The sequence below is a fragment of the Chlorocebus sabaeus genome, chromosome 2 (genome assembly GCF_047675955.1).
Source record: "Chlorocebus sabaeus isolate Y175 chromosome 2, mChlSab1.0.hap1, whole genome shotgun sequence".
NCBI classification, from domain to species: Eukaryota; Metazoa; Chordata; class Mammalia; order Primates; family Cercopithecidae; genus Chlorocebus; species Chlorocebus sabaeus.
Window position 1 is genome coordinate 73,091,249 of NC_132905.1, and position 23,731 is coordinate 73,114,979.

At 40.2% G+C, this 23,731-nt stretch overlaps 1 protein-coding gene and 1 non-coding gene across 2 annotated transcripts in view; one reads left to right on the forward strand and one right to left on the reverse strand.

Moving 5' to 3' along the window:
* BACH1 (BTB domain and CNC homolog 1) overlaps positions 1-8,963 on the reverse strand; it is a 152,389-nt gene extending 143,426 nt beyond the window's left edge. The window contains exon 1 of the mRNA XM_073009911.1: positions 8,944-8,963. The gene's annotated coding sequence lies outside the window, so the exon portion shown is untranslated. The remainder of the gene's footprint in view (positions 1-8,943) is intronic.
* Positions 8,964-22,699: 13,736 nt separating this feature from the next.
* Positions 22,700-22,913, forward strand: LOC119621519 (small nucleolar RNA U3). Its single transcript, XR_005238076.1, has one exon. It is a non-coding gene; the product is annotated as a small nucleolar RNA U3 (small nucleolar RNA).
* Positions 22,914-23,731: the final 818 nt, after the last annotated feature.

The window sequence follows — 23,731 nt, forward strand, 5'->3', positions numbered from 1 at the left end:
GTATGAATGATCCTGTAACCCAGATAGTGAGTACAGTCACCCAATAGTTGTTTTTTTAACCCTTGCCCCCTCCCTCCCTTCCTCTTCTAGTAGTCCCCAGTGTCTATTATTGCCATATGTGTGTCCATGAGTACTCAATAAACAATGACTTTTAATCATCTAATGAACTAAAGGAAATAACATCTAAAGAATTAAAGCAAAGTGTGAGAACAATGTCCCCTCAAACAAAACTATCTATAAAAGGATATAAATTATTGTTTTAAGAGAACAGAAATTCTGAAGTTGAAAAGTATAACTGAAATTAAAATTCACTAGATGAGATTAACAACAAATTTGAACTCATAGAAGAAAGAATCAGTGAACTTGAAGATAGACCAATTGTGATTATCCAGGACCAGAAAGAAAAAAGATTTAAAAAAATAATAACAAGCTTCAGAAACCTGTGGGACACTATCAAGTATACCAACATATGGCAGTCCGAGAGGAGAAAAGATTGATAAAAAAGACAGAAATATCATTTGAAAAAATAATGGCCAAAAATTTTCCAAATTTGGTCAAACATATACATAGTCAAGAATCTAAATAAATTCAAGTAGGATAAACTCAAAGAGATCCACAGTCAGTTACATTGCAATCTGACTGTAAAAAGACAAAGACAAAGCAAGAATCTTGAAAGCAGCAAGAGAGAAACGGCTTACCACATACAAAGGATTCTTAGTAAGATTAACTGTTGGCTTTTCATCAGAAACCATTGAGATCAGAAGGAAATGGGAGTTAATATATTCAAAGTGCTGAAAGAAAAAGATTATCAGTCGAGAATTCTATATTAAGCAAAAATGTCTTTCAAAAATGAAGGAAAAAGTAAGATATTCCCAGATAAACAAAAACTAAAATAATTCATCACTAGCAGACATGCCATATAAGAAATACAAATCACTCCAATTACTGAAATCAGAAATGATAAAGAACAACATTAGGATGTTTAAAGAAATACAAGGATTATAAGAAAATACTACAAACAATTTTGTGTTAACAAATTAAATAACCCAGATGACGTAGCCAAATTCCTAGAAAGAAACAAACTACCAAAACTGACTCAAAAAGAAACTGAATATCCAAATGGACCTATACTAAGTAAAGAGATTGAATTAGTAATCCAAAAACTTATCACAAAAAGTCCAGGCTCAAGTGATTTCAATGATGAATTCCACTGAATAATTTAGAAAGAATGAAGATCACTCACAGACTTTTCTGAAAAAGTGGAAGAGAAAGGAGCATTTCCCAATTAATTCTATGGAGGCCATATCACCATAATACCATAATCAGATATAGATATGAAAAAAGAAAAACCACAGACTAATATATCTTATAAATATAGATGCAAAAATCCTCAACAAAAGTGTAGCAGGCCATAATGAACAACATATAAAATGGATTATACACCATGACTAAGTAAGATTATCCCAGGAATGCAGGGTTGGCTCAATATAAGAAACTATCAATGTAATATACCATATTAGTAGAATTAAAGATAAACCCACATAATCATCTCAATAGATTTTCTTAAAGCAATTGATGAAATCCACCCCCCACTCCCACAGCAAACTAAGCATAGAAGAGAAGTTTCTCAACCCAATAAAGGGCATCTATGAAAAACCTCTAGCTAACATCATGTTTAATAGTGAAAGACAGTTCAGCAACAAGATAAGGATGTCTGCTCTCACCACTTCTAGTCAACATCATATTGAAGGTCTAGCCAGAGCAGCTAAGCAGAAAGAAAGAAAGAAAAGGTAAGCACACACGTATCGCATCAGCAAAGACTGGGAAACTTAGTAGTTCAAAGCATTTAAGAAAATCTCTGTCTAATAATTAGCTGACTGCTAATCAGATCAGGCAGACACTTCAGTGGCTGCACATAAAAAAGAACACAGACTTGACAGATTACAAAGGAAGAGGTAAAATTATTTCTATTTGCAGATGATGTAATCTTGTATATATAAAATCCTAAGGAAAATCTACCAAAAAACTATGAGATTCTAATAAACAAGCATAATAAGGTTGCAGAACACAAGATCAATATATGGAAATGAATTTTATTTCTATAAAATAGCAATAAACAATAAAAAAACAATAAAAAATTTTGTTTGCAAAAGTATAAAAGAAAACCTCAGGAGTAATTTTTTTAAAGTAAAAGACTTGTACAGTGAAAATCTATAAAAGATAATTGAAAGAAATTAAAGAAGATCTAAATAAATGGGAAGATACCTCATGTTCATGGATGAGAAGACTTACTTGTGTTAAGGTGGCAATATTTCACAAATTAATCCACAGATTCAACTCAGTCCTTCTCAAAATCTCAGCTAGGTATTTTCAAAATTTGACAAGCCAATCCTAAAATTTGTATGAAAACTCAAAGGAACCACAATAACCAAAACAACCTTGAATTGTAGGACTTAGGCTTATCAGTTTCAAAACTTATTACAAAACTGCAGTGATTAAGACAATGTAGTACTGGCATAAGTATAGACATATAGATCAACAGAATAGAATTGGATTCAGAAATAAACTCTTACATTTATAGGTCAAATTATTTTTCAGCAAAGATGTCAAGAAAATTTAATGAAGAAACAGTAGTCTTTTCAACAAATGGTACTGGGACAACTAAATATCCATATGCAAAAGAATAAAGTAAGCCCTACTTCACACCATATACAAAAATTCATAGACCTAAACATAAGCGGTAAAACTATAAAAGTCAGCCATAGACGTAAATACAATAGGTAAAACTATAAAAGTCTTAGAAGAGGCTGGGAGCGGTGGTTCACGCCTGTAATCCCAACACTTTGGGAAGCCAAGGCGAGTGGATCACCTAAGGTCAGGAGTTCAAGACCAGCCTGGCCAACATGGTGAAACCCCTTCTTTACTAAAAATATAAAAACTAGCCAGGCGTGGTGGCGGGCACCTGTAATCCCAACTACTCAATAGGCTGAGGCAGGGGAATTGCTTGAACTCAGGAGATGGAAGTTCCAGTGAGCCGACACGGTGCCACCGCACTCCAGCCTGGGTGACAGAGTGAGACTCTGTCTCAAAAAAATAGTCTTAGCAGAAAGCATAAGAGTAAATCTTCATGACATTGGGTTAGGCAATAGTTTCTTAGATTTGTGAATCCAAAGGTACCTGAGACAGGTCTCAATCAATTTAGGAAGTTGATTTTGCCAAGGTTGAGGATGCACCCATGACACAGCCTCAGGAGGTCCTGATGGCATGTGCTCAAGGTGGTCGAGTACAGCTTGCTTTTATACATTTTAGGGAGACATAATATATCAATAAATACATGTAAGATGTACATTGTTTCCATCTAGAAAGGCAGGACAACTTGAAGTGGGGCTTCCAGCTCACAGGTAGATTTTAAAGATTTTCTGACTGGCAATTGATTGAAAGAGTTATTATCTAAAGACCTGAAATCAGTAGAATGGAATGTCTGAGTTAAGATAAGGGGTTGTGGAGACCACAGTTTTATCTTGCAGATGAAACCTCCAGTTAGGAGGCTTCAGAGAGAATAGATTGTAAATGTTTCTTATAAGACTTAAGGTCTGTGTTGATGTTAATGCTGGAAGGCTTTTCCTGAATTCCAAAAGGGAAGAAGATATAATGAGGCACTTCTGACTCTCCCTTCCCATCATGCCCTGAACTAGTTTTTCAGGTTAACTTTGGAATGCCCTTGGCCAAGAAGAGGGATTCATTCAGATGGTTGAAGGGCTTAGAATTTTATTTTTGGTTTACAGACTGATACTGTTTGGCTGTGTCGCCAGCCAAATCTCATCTTGAATTGCAGCTCCCATAATTCCGTTGTGTTGTGGGAGGGACCCAGTGGGAGACAACTGAATCATGGGGGGAGTTTCCCCATACTGTTCTCACAGTAGTGAATAAGTCTCATGAGAGCTGATGATTCTGTAAGGGGAAACCCCTTTTGCTTGGAAACCCCTTTTGCTTGGCTCTCACTCTTGTCTGCCACCATGTGAGATGTGACTTTCACCTTCTACAATAATTGTAAGGCCTCCCTAGCCACATGGAACTTTTGAGTCCAATAAACCTCTTTCTTTTGTAAATTGCCAGGTCTCAGGTATGTCTTTTTTGTTTTGTTTTGTTTTGTTTTTGTTTGTTTTTTGAGATGGAGTCTAGCTCTGTTGCCCAGGCTGGAATGCAGTGGTGCAATCTCAGCTCACTACAACCTCCACCTCCTAGGTTCAAGCTATTCTCCTGGCTCAGCCTTCCAAGTAACTGGGATTACAGGCATGCACCACAATGCCCAGCTAATTTTGCGTGTTTGTGTGTATTTTTAGTAGAGACGGGGTTTCACCATCTAGGTCAGGCTGGTATTGAACTCCTGATCTCAGATGATTCATACACCCTTGGCCTCCTAAAGTGCTGGGATTATAGGTGCAAGCTACCATGCCCGGTCATGGGTATGTCTTTATCAGTGGTATGAAAAGAGACTAATACACAGATATAACACCAAATGTATAAACAACAAAAGAAAAAGTAGATAAATTGGATTTCATAGAAATTTAAAACCCCATTTCGTTTGTTTGTTTGTTTGTTTTTGTTTGTTTTTGTTTTTTGAGACAGAGTCTTGCTTTGTTGCCCAGGCTGGAGTGCAGTGGCATAATGTCTGCTCACTGCAAGCTCCGCCCCCCTGGGTTCACGCCATTCTCCTGCCTCAGCCTCCTGAGTAGCTGGGACTACAGGTGCCTACCACGCCCGGCTAATTTTTTTGTATTTTTAGTAGAGATGGGGTTTCACCGTGTTAGCCAGGATGGTCTCGATCACCTGACCTCATGATCCACCCGCCTCGGCCTCCCAAAGGGCGGAGATTACAGGTGTGACCCACTGCACCTGGCTTAAAAACCCCATTTCTAAGGACATAATCAATAAAACAAAAAGACAACCGAAGAATGGGAAAAATATATTTGCAAATCATATATGTAATAAAAGACTGAACACACAATGCAGAATAGATGAAGAACACTTAGAGATCAACAATAAAAAGACAACCCAATTAAGAAATGAAGAATTTGATAGACATTTCTTCAAATATGTCCAAATGGCCAATGAGTACATAAAAAAATGCTCATCATTAGTCATTAGGGAAATACAAATAAAAACCACAATGCGACACCACTTGACACCCACAAGTGAGGACAGCAACCAGTCCTCACTCTCCTAGGAGGTATGACTTTTCATTCTGTTCCTCACCAAGATTATCACTTCCCACTGCCCCACATTTTCCCCTGCCTCTCCTCTGTTTTCCCATCCCTGGTGATAGAAATGACCCAGGCAGTTGCTGGAAATTGAAACGGGAAAGTTTCCTGATCCCCCTTGCAGGACATGCAACAGAGGTGTGGCTCGCCTGTTCAGTCGACACCACTGCTCAAAACCCTGATGGGAGGGGAAACACACAGACTGACAGGTGTAGGAGCCGGGGCAAGTAATTTGGGCTCCAGCCTCCCGGTGGTATCTAGGCGTGGGTCCCTGCGGCCCCTTTCTGCAAGGGCAGAGGACCACTATGGCAGCTTTCTGTATCAGAGCTCTTGCTCAGCATCCCAGAAGAATCAGGTGACACATGGGCTTGAAGGATGAATGTGGGGTTTTATTGAGTGATGGAGGTGGCTCTCAGCAGGATGGATGGGGAGCTGGGAGGGGGATGGACTGGGAAGATGATCTTTCCTGGAGTTTGGCCGTCCAGCAGCCGAACTCCCCTCTAACCACCCCCAGCTGAGCTCCTCTCGGTATTCAGATGTTCCTTCTCTTCTGTCTTTCTCTGTTGCGCTGTTTGTCTGCTTGTCTCTTCATCTGCTCATCTGCTTCTGGAGCCTGGGCTTCAGGGTTTATATGAGTACAGGATAGGGGGGCACAGTGAGCCAAAAGGCAACTTTTGGGGCACGTAATCCCTGTTCCCACTTAGGGCCACGGGTCTCCAGGCTTGAGGGTGAGGACTTTGCTGGGGAACCACCCTCTTCTACCCAGTATTTCCCTGTCTTCTTCCCATATCAAAATCATCTTCTCTCCTCCACAACAGAAATCAGGGTTTTCCCCTCTTCCTTCCCAGACTTATCTCTGCAGCAAGTATTTTTGTCTCCAGAAGTCCTATTCTCATTGCCCAGCCAAATGGCTAAAGGAACATCACCCCACCAGCTGTTAGAACCCTAGTGAAGGATGGGAAAACATGTCCCTGGTAACCAAATGGGAAAGTCAGCTGAACCTTCCCCACAGAAACAATATTACGCACACCTCAGCCATTTGGGTGTAGGATATGCTTGAGTGGAGAGTCTAGCAGTCCTAACAATCATCGAGGATGTATACGTAAAAAATGGAAACAGTTTCACTTTCAAACAACCAGCTCATAAATGAATGTTTGGATCAGACCCATTCTTCTGTTTTTCAGTCAAATAATTTTTTATTTTTTATTTCTTGGTATCTAACCTTGTTTCTATTCTTGTTGTTGTCAATCAAATCAACGCTGCATTCCTCCAGAAACCGGTGAGTATGTTTTGAAAACTTCGCTCCTGTGACCCAGGACCTTGGCTAGAAAGAGTCATCGTAGCACAAGAGGAAGATGGAGCAGGGGTTTTCCTGAGGGTGTGGCAATAGCAATGACTCATGCTACTTCCTTTTTCTAACCCCTTCCATTAGTGGGGTGGGGGAAGTCACAGTCAGACCTGGGGAAAGCCATCTTTATTTAGAGGATGCCCCTAGTGTAGTGATGGCTTTTTGTTTTCTTTTTGCCACAATGCAAAGCAGGGAAATAAAAACGCACAGCAAGAGAGCGAGAGTTTAGAACTCTAACTATAGGACAGCCAAAAAAAAGTCATTTATAAAATAATGCAACATACACTAACATTAGTTCCCTAGTGTATGCAAAAAAGAAAGTCAAATTCAGCACATTTCTTTTTGTGTAGTCAGGTACTAAATGACTCTTGCAGCATATGAAATGGATAAAGAGAACAAAGACAAAGAAGAAGAAAGAAGAGAGGGGAGTGCAAAGAAGAAAATAAGTGTAGACATAAATTAGCTTTTCAGTGGGGTAGTCTAGATACTATCTTAGTTCCCCAAACAATGTTTGCTTTGTGATTTCATTGCATGACTCTTTCAGATGTTTTCTCTCTAAACAGCTAGAAATCAACAGTTCTAGACCCTAACTCTATAAAAGCAAAGGACTCAAGTCCTCTTCAAGTCTTTCCACCTATAAAAAGGGGAATAAATGAGAGTTTTATACCTTGTGAGCTTTTTAAAGCATTTCACAGAAATTGAACATCAGTGATTACATAAAGCTACCTATTAGTTTTCAAACTGAGGGGAAAGAAGTCAAGTTATTGAGGAAACCATAGCCAAAGAAGGACAGCTGTTTAGTTCCCTGAACCATGCTTTTGAAATACTATAATTGAGATCATTCAGTGAAACTTGTTCGCTTAATTTTTTTTTTCTTATTGAAAAGAGGGGCTGAGAGGAAGAAAGGCATGAACTGCTATTTCACAAATTAGCATAATTATATCCACTATATGTGGTATTATGAAAATTAAATTTAAGAAATTATAGTTAAAACACCTAGCACAGTGTCTGGCATCTGTTAAGGGATTAAAAAAAAGACTCAGGTGTCACAGTTTTTATTATTATTGCTGTTATTATCATTGTGATTATTATAGAGGGGGATCTGTGAGTTATAAGGAGATTGCTGGTAGTTGGATAATTTACCCAAATCATTCCAAATGCTTATATTGTATTTTATGGACCATGTACAGAAAATAGAATGACAGTACCGTTTTTGTGTCAAATTGTAATTAGTTAATGCCATGCCCTCAAAAGAAACCTTGATTTTTATGTTATTATCCAAAATGAATTTCATTCCCAAACTCTTGAATCTTTGACCTGTAGGAGATAAAAATATGCCTGTTTGGCATAAAGATTATTTTGAGCTGATGATTTTGAGAAACTGCAGACATAGGAGAAGCTCTGAAAACAGAGTAAAAGTTACCCTTATGTGAGAAAAATTTATATCTGTAAAGGAAATCTCCATTTGTAAGCGTCTTCCTCTCTGTACCAGGATGAGAAGGATGACTAAATCATCAGAGACTCAGTGGAGAAGGCACCAATTTAGATCTGCATAACAAACTTTACCTTTGCTTACTGTGTTCTCCTGGGCATCCCACCATAACTGACCTTCCCCTCACCCTTCTGTCTTTGTTTCAGTGGAAGCTAGAATTTAAACCTGAATTCCAAGCCATATCTTTGAGATTTGCTCATTTCTCTAAGCTTCTCCCAGGTATACAGAAGATATACATGTTATAAAACATCGGTTTTTCCCTTGTTAATCAGTCTTTTGTTGCAGGAATCTGCCCCAGCTAGAAGATAAGCAGGGAGAAATGTTTTCCCCCTACAACCCCCAGTACTTAATTTTATTCACTAATTTCTGGATCTTGATTTATTAATCATTAAAAAGGTGCCAGATTCACCAAAATCACTCTGATAAAAAAACAACCTGTAGAGAAAAAGGGTGAAAGACTTTGTCTCGCTCATCCATCTGGGTTATCTGCGCCTTTGTTTGCCTCTGACTGGTCTATTTCACAACTCGTTAGACACAGAAGTTACGTTGGAGAAAATTGATTGGAATGCAAATAATCTCTGTCCATGAAAATGCAAATTGGGTTTGTGTGGATATTGACCAGTTTTGCCAGTTTTGCATTTGTTTGTAAATGTATTTCACATTCCTTATTTGACCATAAATGTGTGGTTCTCTTTTGAACTCCTTGCAACATCTATTTATCACCGTATTAATTCCTGTGTTAAATAAAATCTTTGACACATGTTTATTTTATATTGCAAGAAAGTTGTAATTTTATCCTCATTTAAAATGTATTCTTTAATGAATATAAACAGCAAACTTACGTGATTCATTGAGGAACACATCTGAAATTCAAACATATTCCTTTCCTTGCAAGTTTTCTCTCCAAGGCCAGAATTGCATCCTTCCTGTGTCATCCATATAGTCATTGTCAAAGAATCAGTCAAAGATGGCTTTGTAAGCTTGCTGAGTAAATAACAGAGTCCTGGACATTTTTGAATAGCTTTTTCTGTTCAGCAAAAAACGACTTGCAAGCCTAGGCACGATGGCTCACGTCTGTAATCTCAGCACTTTGGGAGGCTAAGGTGGGCGGATTGCTTCACCTCAAGAGTTCAAGACCAGCTGGGAACATGGTGAAACCCCAACTCTACCAAAAATACAAAATAAAAATAAAAATTAGCCGAGTGTGGTGATGCACGCCTGCAGTCCCAGGTCCTCAGGAGGCTGAGGTGGGAGGATCACTTGAGCCCGGGAGGCAGAGGTTGCAGAGAGTCGAGATTGCACCTCTGCACTCCAGCCTGGGCGACAAAGTGAGACCCCGTATCAAAAACAAAAAAACAAAAACAACCTGCCAAGCTTCTAAGGCAACCTATTGTTCCCTGTGGTTACTCCGATTTACTGGTGGTGAATCCATAGGCGTCTGCAGCAACTTCAATTCTTGCCTCCTCAGAAGAAAGAATTCGACTGAGGGGCATAAAGCAGAAAAATAGACCAAGGCAAGTTTCAGCACAGGAGTGGAAGTTTATTTAAAAGGCTTTAACCCCGTCTCTACTAAGAAATACAAAAAACTAGCCGGGCGAGGTGGCGGGCGCCTGTAGTCCCAGCTACTTGGGAGGCTGAGGCCGGAGAATGGCGTGATCCCAGGAGGCGGAGCTTGCAGTGAGCTGAGATCCGGCCACTGCACTCCAGCCTGGGCTACAGAGCAAGACTCCGTCTCAAAAAAAAAAAAAAAAAAAACAGAAGAGAAAGTTCACTTGTAAAAGACCCAAGAGGGTGCCTGAAGGTCAAAAAGAGAGCTTTAACCTTGATCCTAGAGCTTTACAGGCTTGCCTCTTTCCCGTAATTCTTCCCTTCGGGTGGGCTTCCCGCATGCGCAGTGCCCTCCTTACGTCTGGGAACTGAGCGCACAGGGAGTTTAGGAAGTTGTATCCAGGCCCTTCTGATCCTGCCTTCCCTTTTTTCCGGTGGAGTGTCCCCAGAAGGTCATACTCCGCCAACTTGTCTCTTTGTGTACAGGCCCAGGAAGCTGCTTTCCCTGGCATCTGCATTCAATTAACACTTTAATGTTAACAGCTGTGGATCATCAGGAGCTTGTCCCTCCCTGGCACTGGCTGCTGAATTATCATTGCTAGAGAGTCAGTGTGATAATTGTCAAACCATCCCCGGACATTCCTAGTGGGTGGGGGAAGAGCCCTCTCCTGCCCCACTCATGCCTATCTAACTACCTGTAACAATACAAGTAAGTTGCTAACACTTCGTAAGTAAGCATTACCAAAAGGAAAGTGAGATCTGTTTAGGGGGCTTCTTGGAGAGAAGACTTGCGAACAAAATTTGGTTTAAAATTTGGTTTAGTTCACCTCATCGGAGTGTATGCAAAACCAACTCTTCAATGTTTTTATTAAAATTTGACTAATGTCTTTTGAGACAGCAAAATTTTGAAAAATTTTGTTTTTAGTTTTTATTTTTACAATTGTATTTTTAAAATTATAGGAACACAACTGTTCAGCAGCTTTTCTCTAGAGAGTATGTTGCTAACATTTTAGGCCTTTCTTTTGACTGAATTTAATTTTATGTAATTACAGACTTTAGTATTTTATAGCTATAATACCATTCCAGTTATGTAAGTAATATTTTATGTAATTGAAATAATTATGTGGGAGGAATTTAATCAACTCAACTGTATAACCATTCGTGTAGTTTATAGAATTATAAAAAAAGTTTTAGACGTATTTCTATGTGAATGTGTAGTGTTTTGGCAAAAACAGCACCAAACTATAATCATGTAAGTAGCTGAAGGTTTTAATGATTTAATGAAGATTTAATTATTTAATTTAATTTAATAAATAATCACCATTTAATAAATATGACTAATGATGTTTGTGGTAGCAAGTATAAGAATTTGTGTTTGTTGGCCGGGTGCGGTGGCTCACGCCTATAATCCCAGCACTTTGGGAGGCCGAGGTGGGTGGATCACCTGAGGTCAGGAGTTCGAGACAAGCCTGACCAACATGGAGAAACCCCGTCTCTACTAAAAATACAAAATTAGCCGGGCGTGGTGGTGCATACCTATAATCCCCGCTACTCAGGAGGCTGAGGCAGGAGAATCGCTTGAACCCAGGAGGCAGAGGTTGCTGTGAGCCAAGATGGTGCCATTGCACTCCAGCCTGGACAACAAGGGCAAAACTCCGTCTCAAAAAAAAAAAAAAAAATTTGTTTGTTATCAATGTGATTAGTGTGGAACATTTAATGAAAGGTTACAGAAACCTAATGAGAGCTTATTAGGATGAAATACATGTGTTTTACAAACCATTAATATTTATCTTACTTGTGAATATGTTTCATGCATTGCCTGTTATTAACCTTATTAGAAAATGAGATCATTTTCATCAATCACCACTCAAGCATCTTCTCCTTCCAAAACCACCCTTGATGTCCACAAGACAGAATTAGATGCTCCCTCCTGTCTGTTCCCACAGTGAATCTGCCATAACTGCATCATAACTATTGTTTATCTGTGAGTACCTATCTTTAGGTGTGGTAAATGGAAACAAAATAGATGTTGAAGTCAAACCAGATTTGAATTTCAAAATAACCAATTGCTAGTTGAGTGATCATAGATGAGCAAATAAACATTGTGAAATTCAGCAAGATGCACATTAAAATCATCATGGCATATACCATAGTATTATAGTATTGTTGTGAAAATTAAGAGAAATAACATATGTTGCCACCTGGAACACTGTAGGTGCCCAACTTTATTATATAAACATTTCCCCCTCTTCTTAGATTACAAATAAGCTATTTATATCTGTTTTATTCCATATTTACTATATAATGCTAAACATATGTTATAACAGAAGAGAAAGATGAAAATTACAAATGCTGTAGAAGTTAACAACATTTCCCACACCATCACATCTTGTTTTGATAAGTCATCATCAGTTTTCACTTTTCCCTCAACTTTGCTAGACATGCTGTTTTGACACCAGTGTTTTTTTAAAAAATGCAAACATTGAGCAATGTATGACCCTTGCAAAATGCTCCTGGTGTTTCTTCTTCACTATTTCCAGAGAGAGACTAATGTTCAAGCCTAATTAACTAGGTAAGGATAAAACATTGGCCCAGGCAGAAAGATCCAGTTCTGCTTGTTCACAAAGTGTGGCCAAGGCGAAGGGGGCAGGGTGCCCAGGAGACTGAGGCTTTGGAACATATGGAGTCACCAAGCCCTGCCCAACCCTCTAGTTGGGTTTCTCACCACCCTTTCACACTCTGGCCAAACCAAACATCAGCCAGTCTCTGATCCTGCCACAGTCTCACGTTTTCATTTGAGGTTTCTTCTACCAGAACTGCACCTCCTCACATTTTGTCTTGTGATCTTTGCAACTCAACTCAGTTCCTATCTTTTCCAGAAAACATTTCCCAAACCATTTACCTTTCTGTAATACCTCCATTCCATCCCTGAAAAAATGAAAAAACCAAAATAAAAGCAATCTCTTACGGCCCCAGTTCTTCTCATTTAGGGTTGATAAAATACAGGATATCCAATCAAATTTGAATTTTAATAAGCAATGAATATTTTTTAGTATTAGTATCTCCCAAATAGTCCATGAGATATATACATACTATTTGTTGTGTGTTCTGCCTGAAATTCAAATTTAACTGGGCATCCTGTATTTTTATTTGCTAAATATGGCAATCCTATTCTCTTGTCTTGTGTTGTAGTACTCTATTATGTCACACATCTTGTATTACACCGTTATTCACAATTGTTACTAGACTACACGTTCTCTGAAGCCAGGAACAGTGTTCAATTTTTTGGTTTCACCACAACCTCTACCTCACCCTTCGTGATGCCGCCTTACCGAATACTCAGCTCACTGTCTTAAATGTTGTTGGGAGTACAGGAATCAAGTCCTCATTCATTCTTTCATTCTCTCTTTCACGTAGCAAATATCTGCTAAGCTTGTAGTTTCTGGGGATATGACTTTAAACAAGAAACAGCTATTGTCATGAAGGAGCTCCCAACTCATTCAGGAAAACAGACACGTCAGAAAGCAATTTCGTTCTATGGAGCCTCACTCTGTCACCCAGGCTGGAGTGCAATGGCATGATCTTGGCTGGCTGCAACCTCCGCCTCCTGGGTTCAAGCGATTCTCCTGCCTCAGCCTCCCAAGTAGCTGGAACTACAGGCCCCCACCATCATGCCCGGCTAATTTTTGTATTTTAAGTAGAGACGGGGGTTTCACCATTTTGGTCAGGCTGGTCTCGAACTCCTGACCTCGTGATGCACCCGCGTCGGCCTCCTAAAGTGCTGGGATTACAGGTGTCAGCCACCGCGCCTGACCAGAAAGCAATTTAAATCAGTGACATAAGTTCTAGAGTAGGGTGACATGAGAACACAGGGGAAAGGCACCAAGCCCAGTCTTTAGGTGTTAAAGGAGACTTCTGGGGAGGAAGTAACAGCAAGACGGAGACCTAAGAGTTAACAGGAGTTATTAACAATAAGGTGATGGCAGAGAGCGAAGACATTCCACGCAGAATAGTTGGGAAAAAAACACTTGAAATAGAAAATGTGGCATTAATATTTGATTCATTAATCACATCTTCCTTTTAGCTCAAGCTTGTTCTGACTCATGCATGCCACGTCTTTGAGGCCACAAGCCTCTTCTTCACATTTTTTTCTCAAGGAATTCAGCAACGACAGTTCTTATTTCCCTTGCCACATCTACCTTCTCTAAGCTCTAAGCTGGTTTTTATCCCCCATCCTTGGTGTAGTCTAAACTACTTCTTCAAGAATTTAGAGCTGAATATGACCAGCTGTCTGGGCCCACCTCACCCTTCTCCTATTCAGTCTCACTCTGTCTGCTCCATCCAGTATTCTTCTGATTTTTTCCTCAGTTTACTCCTTCCAACTCCTGTTGCCTCACTGAGGCTGATGTCTATGACCATTGCTGCTTTCTGATCCACTTTTGTGTAATTCCACTCACTCAGTCTTCTGCATTTCCTACATGACCAAACCATATTCCACATAGTAGTGCTGATGGCATTCATAGGCTTCCAACTTTAAAAGTGCAATCACAAGAGAAAATAAATCACATCTCTGACAAGAAGGACTAAAAGTATAGGAAGAAACTCTCAGTTGAAATCCACTTTTAAAAGCTGCTTCTAAACCAATGTCCCGCCAGGTGCAGTGGCTCACACCTGTAATCCCAACACTTTGGTGGGTTGAGGCGGGTGGATCACCTGAGGTCAGGAGTTCAAGACCAGCCTGACCAATATGTTGAAACCCTGTCTCTGCTAAAAATACAAACTAATAGCTGGGCATGGTGGTGAGTGCCTGTAATCCCAGCTACTAGAAAGCTGAGGCAGGAAACTCACTTGAACCGGGAGGCAGAGGTTGCAGTGAGCCAAGATCGCGCCATTGCACTCCAGCCGGGGCAATAAGAGCAAAACTCCATTTCAAAAAAATAATAAAAATAAAAATAAAATTACTATAATGTTCTTTGTAGTAATCAGCCATTTGTAGTCATCTTTGCAGTCCTAACCTGTACCTAGCATGAAGCAACCACCTAATGCAAGAATTTACATCTAATTAAATCTTTCGTTCTAATCAAACTTTGTTCTAGTTAATCTTAAGTTATGGCCAGGTGTAGAATTAAACAAATGATGAACAGTAGCTAACTTTCTGTACCAAGTATGAAACCAGAAATTTTAAGTGCTATGCAGAGTTGTGACAACAGGAGATCTGTGATACCTTAATTTCATGTGTCAACTTGACTGGGCCACGGGGTCCCCAGGTATTCGGTCAAATATTGTGGGTGTTTCTTGGGGGTATTGTTGAGTGAGATTGGCATTTAAACAGGCAGACCGAATAAAACAGATTGCCTTTTCCAGCGTGGGCGGGCCTCATCCAATCATTTGAAGGCCTGAATAAAACAAAAAGACTACTGTCCCCTAAGTAAGAGAGAATTCTGGCGCCTGGCTACCTTCAAATTGGGACATCAGCTCCTCCTCGGTCTTGAGCCTGCCAGCCTGGGTCTCTAGCCAGGCTTGCTGACTCACCTCCAGATCTTTGAACTTGCCCACTTTCACAATCATGGGAGCCAGTTCCTCACATGTCATTCCACTCACTCATCCTTCTGCATTTCCTACATAACCAAACCATATTCTATGTAGGAAATTTATATACCTCCTATTGATTTTGTTTCTCTGGAGAACCCTGACACTGATAATAGAGTAATGCAGGAAATAAAGCAATCAGAAGGTACTTTGAGTCAAATACATGCCTTTAATTTGCCTTATAAATCTTTTACGATGCAGATATATGCCATCTCCTTGGTAATTAGTTCATCTGTGCTACATGTGAATGACTTAATTCTTACAGGTCATTTTTTCATATTCAATCTTAGGATCTTTGAAGAATACTCTCAATTTATTGACACTAATCCATTGGCTGCAAATAGCCACACAAATGTTCACCACATGCATATACAGGACTATGAAGCTTTGTATGATATGGGGTTGTATTAGGTTAAGTCAGAAAATAGGGAAAGGGGCTGTGAGTGCTGATATTCAGAAATAAAAATGAAAAAAACTTAGGTTAAAGCCAGTTAATTCTTTCTCATCAGACCCTGTCATGTTTCATAGTGTTGTACATAAGTAAAGTTTTGGAAAAAAACAGAAGATTTGGGGACTCGGGTGGGGAGGGGAGGAGGTAAGAGTTTTGTAAGGAATTCAGGGACATCAAAGTACTAAATGTATAATGTTGAGCGGCGTCTGCGTCCTAGCTCTGTTACCTGTGCAGTTACACAGAGTCCTGCACTCAGGAGGACCCTGAATTGGCCTTAAAGCTCTGTCATTATCTTGAGATTCTGAATATTTTTCGAAACAAGGGACCCCAAATTTTCACATTGCACTGGGCCCCGCAAATTATGTAGTTGGTCTTGCTGCTAAGTAAAACTTTCTTAAGTTTAGTAACCAATTAAAAGTCAAAAGTAAATGTTTATTCAACTTTCTACCTAATGATTACTTTGATGTCCTAACAATAGCAAACCAGACTGAGGCTCCATACTCCCATGCTCTTCCTGCACATGGAAAGAAGAGTTGGCAAGAGATGGCTGAGCAATAACCATCAAGAGCTTTGGATAAGTGGTTCTTGTACAGAACTTGAGAGCACTTGAGAAGACAAGCAAGTTCCTATCATCAGTTCTTATAAGAGCTTGGATAGCTGCTTCTGAAATCAAGGACTAGACCTCTTATATTATAGTGACATTGCCCCTAGATTGAAAATCCCCGATCTAGGAACTGAGGAAGGTAATTTGGCACTATTGTCAAAACTTTTCTTTATCATCCTTCACCCTTGACTCTGTCTAGTATAAGAAAAAGGAAATGCCAACAATTTGGGAGTTTATTACTTGCTGTACAAAAGTAATCATCATTACTCCAGGGATTAAGGTAGACCAAATAGCCTATTTCCATGTTTTGCACATGTGCGCGCACACACACACACAATCATATAAACACAAACATATATCAATGGACAAAGTGCTATTTATAGAGATATTGTATTTAAAATAATCTGGATAGATAGTAAAAATGAAGGAATTTGGAAATGATTAGTATCTTTCATAAGTTTTCATCTGATAGGACAGAGGAAGGCACTATACTCAATTTGATAAATGGAAGACCTAAACTGCTAAAATGACAATACTCTTGATCAGCTCCTGAAATAAAATACTGCACCAACATTATTGCTGACTCACAACTGCCCTGAATGACTTGAACTCCACTCCTGCAGCAAAGTCTTCTAGCTCCACTCCCATACATTTCACCCTGTATACTCACTCTCTTTCTTCCATACTAAGTTCCAGACAATAGGATTGTATTAGTCAGTGTTGTCCAGAGAAACAGAACCAACAGATAGAGAGGTGACTGATGACTGACTGATATAGATAGACAGATTAGATAGATAGGTAGGTAGGTAGATAGATAGATAGATAGATAGATAGATAGATAGATAGATATCAATATATAACAAGGAATTGACTCATGAGATTATGAAGGCTGACAAGTACCAAAATCTGCAGCCAGCAAGCAGGAGACCCAGAAGAGCCATGGTATAGTTCCAATCCAAAGGCTGGCAGGCTCAAGATCCAGGAGGAGACCAATATTTTAGTTTGGGACAGAAGGCAAGAAAGAGTCCATGTCACAGGGTCAAGGCAGTCAGGCAGGAAGAGTTCTCTCTTACTTATAGGAGGGTCAACCTTTTGTTCTCTTCAGGTCTTCAGTAGATGGGATGAGGCCCACCCACATTAGGATGTAAAATATGCTTTTCTCAGTCTGCCAATTCAATTGTTATTCGCATCTAAAAATACTCTCACAGACACATGCAGAATACTGGTTGACCAAATATCTGGGCATCCTGTGTCCCGGTCAAGTTAATACATAAAATTAACCATTTCAAGTATGTAACTGAAAGTATCTTGTGCCAGCTTCCAAGACAGACAGCCACCCCACTGCTTCAGCCCCTTCTTTGTTCCTTCCTCCTCCCGTTGCCTGGAACATATATGCCGCCATCTTGGACCATGAGATTATGAAACATTGCTCAATCATGGCAAAGAAGTTTGAGGCCCTGGAGATTTTATGGAGAAGAGCCTCTATTTCAGCCCAGGACTATACATCCCAGTCTTTTGCATGAGAGAAAAGGAACTTCCACCTTGTTTAAGCCACCATTATTTGGCAGGTTTCTGTCCTTCACAAGTAATTCTAATCTTAACTCATGTAACTCCCTTTCACTCCCACTGCACACAACAGGGTGGAATTACAGACTGCACAATAAATTAGATAAAATACCTATGACCAGAAAGGGAGAAAATTGTGAAAAGCCCATCAACTCTACAGGGAGGGTAATTTGTATAGTCACGGTAATATTTGCACAGTCTTTCACAACATTACTTAATTTCTCGCCAAAAATAACCTTGAGAAGCAGACAGAGCTAATGTTTTTATCCTCATTTTCTCTCTGAATAATCTAGGATTGTCCCTGCTTAGATGATAATTTGGTTTTAACTGATTCTTCATATTAAGCTAAGCAAAACCAGTATCAAGTGAACAATGTAACAGCTTATTAAATACAATGCTATTACTTTGTAAACATTTATAGAGAGCTTTAAAACATCTTTGTAAATATAAATTTAGTCGTAAAGCAAGATTATGAAGTAATAGCAAAATTTCACTTTAACATGATAGACACCAAAATGACTTTTTAAAATTTAAACTGCATTTCAATGGAAATTTATGGTCACAGTGAAACAGAATATTGGGCCGTTTCTTTGTTGTGACGGTTTTTAAATAAAGCAAGGAGAAACACTATTATTGTTGTCACAATGCATGTTAGCATTAAGTCCCAGGAGAAATCCTAAAGCTGTGAGAACTATTTAGCTTTCTTTTAATCCAGTGTTTTTTAAACTTCTTTGACTATGAAACAGTGTTTATCTTTGTTTGTTTGTTTGGAAATACTTAACACTTCAAACATTTGTGTTGAAAGAACAAGGTTTCAGAAATGCTATACTATATTCAAATTCTAATTCTAATATCTTTAGTGAGAAGGAATTACCGTATCTATAAAAATACGGGTTGCCCAGTTAAAACTGAATTTCAAATGAACAACAACTCTTTAAGCATAAGTATATCCTGTGCAATATTTGGGATATACTTATACTTAAAGAATCATTGTTCTTTATATTCCAAATATTGCATGGGCTATACTTATACTAAAAAAAAAAGGTTTGTCTAACTTCTGAAATTCAATTTTAACTGGGTGCCTGTCTTTTCCCTGGCAACCCTACTGCCTTAGTCCATTTTGTCCTGCTATGATAGAATACATGAGACTGGGTAATTTACAAAAGAAAGAAGTGTATTTAGTCCACAGTTCTACAGGGTGGGAAGTTCAAAAGTATGGCCATGGCTTCTGGTGAGGGTGTTCTTCTGTGTCGTAACATTGCAGGACAGAGAAGGTCAAAGGGGAAGCAGACAAGTGAGAAGAGAGAGGATCAAACAAGAACAGGAACCTTGCTTTATAATAACTCACACTTTAGGGAACTAATCCATTCCCACAAGAACTAATGCAGTCTCATGAGAGCAAGAACCCACTACCTAGAAAACTGCATTATTCATAAGGCCATGCCCCTGGCCCAAACACCTCCCACTAGGCCCCGCCTCTCACCACCACCATATTCGTGATCGAATTTCAACATGAGTTTTGGTGAGGACAGACAAGCCATATCCATAGGACCTACCTTTGATCCATTCCTAGGGACAAACAGTTGCTAGTCCTTCTGATTCAGATTTCCAGACATTTAATGGGGCTTTACCACTAGACAAGATCCCATTATTAACATCACAGGCCTGGCCAGGTGCAGTGGTTCACACCTGTAATCCCAACACTTTGGGAGGCCGAGGTGGGTGGATCATCTGAGGTCAGGAGTTCAAGACCAGCCTGGCCAACATGGTGAAACCCCCATCTCTACTAGAAAGAAAATACAAAAAGTTATCTGGGCATGATGGTGCACGCCTGTAATCCCAGCTACTAGGGAGGCTAAGGCAGGAGAATTGCTTGGACCCAGGAGGTTGCAGTGAGCCAACACTGCGCCAGTGCATTCCAACCTGGGTGACAGAGCAAGACTCCATCTCCAAAAAAAAAAAAAAAGTCACCGACCTGGCCATCCTGCTTTCTTTTCTGAAGCATTTCCATCTCTTTCGTTTGTCTGTGGTCTGTGCCCAACACTATCCATGTTCCCCTGCGGATCCATTCTCCACCCTTTCACTCTACTCTGTACTCTGAAAGACTGGTTGTATGGACCCCAGCAACCAAGCTCCCTTGCTCTCTAGTTTGTAGTTGGGCTTGGCCAGTGGGAGCCACCAGGAGAGGATGGAAGGACAGAAGGAGAGAGAAATTTTCTGCTAAGCCCTAGGTCAGCTGTGGCCCAGCTCCCTCACCAAAATACAAGTTTGTGAGGACGTCAGTGGTCCTTTGCTTGCCCTTGAAAGCCTAGGGAAGACTTCCTGAAGTAGTCACCCCAAGGACCTCATCAACCCTTCTTATTTCCCTTAACTCTTCCTCTAACTTTATAATAATCCCTTCATTACGTTCTCTTTTCATCACCCCTTCTTAAGGGTGCTCCTCTTTCCTCCCAAGACCCTGACTAATACAGCGTAAGACTGAGATGCAGGGTAAATGGAGATTCCCTACTTGAACCTTAATCCTGAATCTCAAACTCACACCTAGTTTTGACAAACAGCCCTACTTGGGGAGTTTTAACACTTTACTAATAATAAAGAGGTCGTTCGTTTCCCATTTCTAGATAGGCTACTTAAAGATCAACAAAAGCCATTCAGTAGGCTTAATATAAATTATTGTTATTACCAGCACTTGTGTTATTTGGAGGTGGGAGTCAGCATACTTAAGTGCTGTCAACACTTACCTCTCTCTGCTTTATAGAAAAGGAGATCATATAACCAAATCCATATTTGCCCGCAGATCACAGTGACTCTATGGTGAGCCTTGTGTCTGGCTGTCTTTTGTTTCTCGTTTTTTGGGTTTCTTTGCCTGGGATCTGAGATCTGACTAGCACGTTCATACTGTTAGTCTCCAGCACTCACAAATCCCTAAGATTTATTTGGCAAACTAGATGTTGTCAGAATACTTAGGGTGAGATACAATAACCATTTAAATGATAAACAAAAACAAACAAAAAAGAATCCATCCTAACTTACCCAGGACCAATTTCTTGCTGTTATTTTCCCAGCTATTTTTAAATAATCAAATCACTGTAGTATCTATGGCATTTTAGAGATTGCAAGGTCTGTGAGTCATATCCTTATTTACAGGAATGATGGGAGAAAGTCAGCTTGTTCAGCATTTACTCCATTTATGAGAAATGTGCAGGCAAAGAAGAAGCTGGGGGAAATGCTGTTTCGTGTATCATTTCACCTTGTCCTACAATCTCTTTCCCTTTCACTTTTCAGGACTCAGACCTGAGAGAACAGTCACTGCCCAGACATGTTCAGTGACAGAGAAAACAGTAAAACATTTTGCAAAAGCAAATTCCTCCTCTTTTGCTGTAGAGAAACTTGGTTTCTCCTTCATACACACTGAGTCGTTCTGCTCATAATGCTGGTCCTAAACGCCTTAATCCAAAAGCAGCCAATAAGAAGTTTTTAAAAGTCCATCTCCTTAGGGAAAAACTTTGTTTTCCAGTTTGTGTGACTCAGATCATCAGCTCATGGTCCTTGTCACAGCCCCAGTCATCTACGTGTCAGCACCACCCCTTTTATCTCTCTGTCTTCAGCACTGCCTGAGAAGTACACACAAAGGACTGAGCAGAGACATTTTCCAAGTTTCAGAGAAAAATGAAAAGATACGATTTTAACACTGGAACTGAATACTCTCTTAAGCATGAATTTCTCTTCTAAGGAGGATTTGTTTGTAATTATGAGAAATGAAGGAATATATTCCCAGTGAATTAAAACACAGGAGATTAGAACTGGAAGGGTATTCAGGGAATCTAGAAGTTCATACTATCTGCTTTGTGAGTGATTTCATCTCCCACTTTGTACATTTCCTTTTCTATGTTCGTGTTTGATGCGAGCTGCATTCCCAGCTCCGATTATTCTCATTCTTTAAAAATAAGAGGTGCTGGGCGCGGTGGCTCACACCTGTAATCCCAGCCCTTTGGGAGGCCGAGGCGGGCAGATCACCAGAGGTGGGGAGTTCAAGACCAGACTGACCAACATGGAGAAACCCTGTCTCTACTAAAACTACAACAAACTAACCGGGCATGGTGGTGTGTGTCTGTAATCCCAGCTACTCGGGAGGCTGAGGCAGGAGAATTGCTTGAACCCGGGAGGGGGAGGTTGCAGTGAGCTGAGAACGTGCCATTGCACTCCAGCCTGCACGACAGAGGGAGACTCTGTCTCAAATTAAAAAAATAAAAAATAAGAAAATAATAATGACAGGCCAGGTGTGGTGGCTCATGCCTATAATTCCAGCACTTTGGAAGGATAAGGCGGGAGTATTGCTTGAGCCCAGGAGTTCAAGACCAGCCTGGGCCAACAAAGTGAGACCCCCATCTTTACAAAATATTTTTTAAAATAACTGGGCCTGGTGGTGCATTCCTGCAATCTGAGCTACTTGGGAGGATAGCTAGAGCCCAGGAGGCCGAGGCTGCAGAGAGCTGGGATCACACGACTGCACTCCAGCCTGGGTGACAGAGCAAGACCCTGTCTCAATAAATAGATAAATACATAAATAATACAGAGAGGTGAAAAATACAGTTTTAAGAGTTCTGTTTAAGAGTATTCTGTTCCCATATGGAGTTTGTCAACTCTAAAGTGGTAAAAACCAAGACGGATTGTAGACATTTTCATAAAAGGCAGGATGATTTGGTGTCACCCAATTAAATATGTTAATGGTCACAGTGGAGGCCGACTCAATCTGCCTTTTATTCTGCCAAGCTATTTGATACTGCTGAGGGCTTACCTATTTCCTGAGGAGAAAAATAGTCATTAAAATGACCTTACAAAGACAATGCTTGCAGGGATCATTTCTATAGCCCACTGCTAGAGAAGTTTCCCTGAACATGTGGAACACCAGGAACCACAGGCGGCAGCGCGGTGCTCTCTCCGGAGGCTGACACTGGCTCTGGGTGCTGCTTCACTGCAACTCCATTTGCCATTGAGAACCGTTTCGCTCTTCCTCTGGGAAAGTAAGAGAGAGAGGATGCAGTCTGAGGGGGTTCCCTTCTTGTAATACAAAATAATAACAACCATTGAGGACATCGCAAGTAAAATGTGTGTAACAACCCCATTTAAACAACCCTGTCATCTTTCTACTATCCGTCTACCTAAATATGTATAGTATAAATAACCCTAGATAGCACTCTAATCAACTTAAGTTAGGTAACTTAGAAAACCCTTTTTTTTTTTTTTTTTTTTCGTTTTGAGACTGAGTCTTACTCTATCGTGCCCAGGCTGAAGTGCAGCGGCGTGCTGTCGACTCACTGCAACCTCCACCTCCTGGGTTCAAGTGATTCTCCCATCTCAGTCTCCCAAGTAGCTGGGATTACAGGCATGCCACCATGCCTGGCTACATTTTTTTTTTTTTTTTTTTTTTTTAGTAGAGATGAGGTTTCACCATATTGGCCAGGCTGGTCTCAAACTCCTGACCTCAGGTGATCCATGCACCTCGGCCTCATGAAGTGCTGGGATTACAGGTGTGAGCCACTGCGCCCAGCCAGAAAACTCTTAAAACATGCTATCCTAGCAAAAAACATGTTACCCCTGTAATATGCTTAAAATTCTCCAATGGCTTCTCTTTGCTTTTAGGCCAACATTCTTAATGTGATCTTCAAGTTCTTGCCCTATTCTACAACTGTACCTTATACTACATTCTCCCTACCACTTCATGCTCAGCCATCCTGGCCTTCCTTCAGGTCTTTGAGCATGCCCCAGGGCCTTTGCACGTGTTTTCACTCTGTCTACGTTGTCTTCTCCACCTGCCTTCTTTGCCTCTTTAGTTCTTACTCATCCATTAGATCTTAGCTCAGTAGACGCT